Source organism: Colobus angolensis, unplaced genomic scaffold (genome assembly GCF_000951035.1).
Source record: "Colobus angolensis palliatus isolate OR3802 unplaced genomic scaffold, Cang.pa_1.0 Scaffold137, whole genome shotgun sequence".
NCBI classification, from domain to species: Eukaryota; Metazoa; Chordata; class Mammalia; order Primates; family Cercopithecidae; genus Colobus; species Colobus angolensis.
Genome location: NW_012114455.1, coordinates 4,524,389 through 4,527,458, shown reverse-complemented (window position 1 = coordinate 4,527,458; position 3,070 = coordinate 4,524,389). Strand labels below are relative to the sequence as shown.

The window sequence follows — 3,070 nt, the reverse complement described above, 5'->3', positions numbered from 1 at the left end:
TGTGTGTGTGTGTGTGTCCCCTCCTCCCTCTCCTCTCTCCCTCTGTCCCTGGTACAGATGAATCTCTGGGTAGTAACGCGACTGGAAGGGCCACCGGCATTGGCGGCTGGGGACGGGCTGGGGTGGGGCGGGGGCTCCATGTGATGGGGACGCCGTCAGCTCGGTAGGACTGGGAGGGAAGAGGAAGGCGGGGAGAGAGCCCGGCAGGCATCCAGCCCTCCGCTGGCGTCCCCGCGGCCCCCTGCGCCCTCCCCCGGGTCCCCCTGCACCCGGCTGCACCCCTGCTGCAGGGTGCCGGGGACGGAGACCTGCGCGCGCGCGTGTGAGCGCCCCATGCCTGTGTGTGAGCGCCGCGTGTGCACGCGTGTCCGTGTGTGAGCGCCGTATTTAGTGGGTGCGGTGGAGCAGACAGAAAGAAGGGAGAAACTATTAGGGCAGAAATCTTGGCTCGGAGCCTCGGCGGGGCTGCTCAGTCGCTCTGCGGTGCGCTAAGCTGGCGGTTGGCAGCAGCGTTTCGCTGTTTCCCGAGAGGGATGGAGCAGATGGGGGAATTCCTTTGGGAAGGCGGGGGAGCCACAGTCTGGGCACTACATCCCCCGCGCCACGGCTCTGGCTCCCGCAGTGGATTGAGGGTCCGGGGACCTGATCCGCCAGCTGCAGGTGAAGTAGGTCCAGGGACAGGACCCAGGGCAGCTGTCCCCGGGCTCGCTGCTCATCCCGAAAGATCTCTCCCTGGCGTGCGGCGGTGGCTGGGCGGCGATGGCTGGAAACGCGCCCTGCAGGAACTGGAGGCCGGAGCAGCCCGGAGGGAACGGAGCTCAACCTTGCCCAGGCGTGGGCAGAGTCGGTGTCCTCCGCGCCACCTCCCGGCTCTCGCTTGTGGATTCCTCCCTGCCTTAGGACAGATGATGACCAGAGTATATTCTTTAATTCGTAGAAGCCTTAGGAAAGGCAGCTGCCAGGGCAGGCTAAAAGGGAGGGCTGCTGTCTGGGGAGGGCTGGCAGGTGCCTCTGCGGACAGCTCTGTTCAAGGTGGCCCTTCTCACTCTGTAATGTTCCTTCTGGCCCTCTCTGTTACCCAGCCTTTGGGGTCAACACCCCCCATGCCAGCCCCCTCTCTCAGGGGCAGACACAGCTTGGTCAAACGTGGGGTATCCCCAGCACCTAGCACAAGTGCTAAGTAAATGATGTGTACGACGAGAAAACTGGTTTATTACATTGCAGTGAGAAAAACGCGTGTCACTAATACTAGAGGGCACCAAGTCCATCCTCTCCTGTAAGCACAGTGACAGGGAAACTTAGTCTCTAATAGTGGCTTGGGGGTCCTCTTGCCTTGGAGACCAGTGTGCACACAGCCCATTGCCCAGGCACCCTCCCCTGGGACAGAGCACAGAGCCGCCCAGCCAGAGTGGGCCTCCTGGATGCCCCTCTTCTCTCTGTAGAGGGGGTGATAACTAAATGTGGCTGCAACAGGCCCTGACTAGCAGGAAAGCTCTGTGTCCGCTTAGAGGATTCAGCTTGCCTAGGTGCTCACGCACTGCACCATACATTGCTTGATCTCAGGGCTTAACACTATTGAGGAGAAAGTTCTTAATTCCCTAATTGCCTAGTTCTTGGGAGAGGCTCTGGCTGTGCAGTTCTCAGGTCCAGATAACACACACTGTAATCTTCTGCTGAGCCCTGAGGAGGCCTCTGTCCTGGGGCAGCAGTTGCTTTTGGATCCGGTATAAAGACCATGATATTCCTTCTGCCATTATGGGGTGGGGGTAGGGGGAGCTGGACTGACTTTAAAGCAAAATATAGGGTACTCTGGGAAATACTGCTTTGCAAAGATTCTCTCAGGGATGGGACCTTGGATCAGGAGACAGAAAAATGTGTGTCCAGGTCTCACCTGAGAACTGAAAAATGAGATGTTTGGGGATTCTAGTCCTGACTGATTGTTGCAAACTTAGGGGAGCTTTAGCTTCTCCATGCCCAAGCCTCTCAAAGAGCACGGACAACATTTGAGGATAGAAATGCAATAAAAGAACTACTCAGGAAGCCGTGCAAGGTGCTAAGTGTGTCTTTCATTGTCTGAAAATTGATGAGGCGGCGCTTGAAAGCAACAGAGAATGTGTACGTATTATCGCTGTTAATCAGAGTACAGCCCCACCTCTTCTGTTCCCTTTATCTGCTTCTCTTACCTTCTTTCATCCAGCGGGAGATGGGTTCACAATTAAAGATGTTCTCTTTAGAATATGAGACTTGCAGAAAATTATTTTTTCTCCTATTTATAGAAATTCTATTTGCATTTATGAGGCTGGTAATGTCTCATAAATATTTCCTGTTAGATAAAATATTAATTAAAGGAGTTTGTTGAGTTACACTCTGAAATCCCAACTAAATAGCTTCTAAAACAAATATTTTAAGCATTTTCTCTCATGTCAGGAGAATTCTTCATACATTCTTTGTGTACGTTAATAAGCTCATCCATAAACAGCAGATATCAATCAAGTAAGGACATAATATTTTGCATATTTTTTATAAGTAAGGATGTATTTTGCATATTTTAAAAACTGGGTGGCAGTATTATGTTAAATAAGATATCTTATTTACTACAGATATTTATCAAGTAAGGACATATTATTTTGCATATTTTTCATAAGTACCGACATATTATTTTGCATATTTTTAAACTGGGTGGCAGTATTATGTTAAATAAGTTTATTTATTAGTTAAATAACTAAATAAACTAACTAAATAAATACATAAATAAACTTATTTAACATAATACTGCCACCCAGTTTTAAAAAACAAAACCAGGCATTGCCAGCACTGCCAGATCCACATGGGATTACCTCCTCTTCCCTCAGGAGAGAACCAGCCACCTGAGTTTGGTGTTTCTCTTTCCCATAGCTTTTAAAATGCTAAACGGACACACACACACACACACACACACACACACACACACACACTGCTACACCTACACCTCCTCAGAAGCACCAACCATATTGTTTCTTCAATCTGTCTTATACATGGGTTTGTGCATCAGCCTGATGGGACCCGGGACATTAACGGCACACTGTTGCAT

General features: G+C 50.5%; 1 protein-coding gene across 1 annotated transcript in view; it reads left to right on the top strand.

Annotated features, from left to right (window-relative positions):
- The window catches only part of KCNJ1 (potassium channel, inwardly rectifying subfamily J, member 1), a 67,990-nt gene that overhangs the window by 13,861 nt on the left and 51,059 nt on the right, over window positions 1-3,070 (top strand). The gene's annotated exons all lie outside the window — the stretch shown is intronic.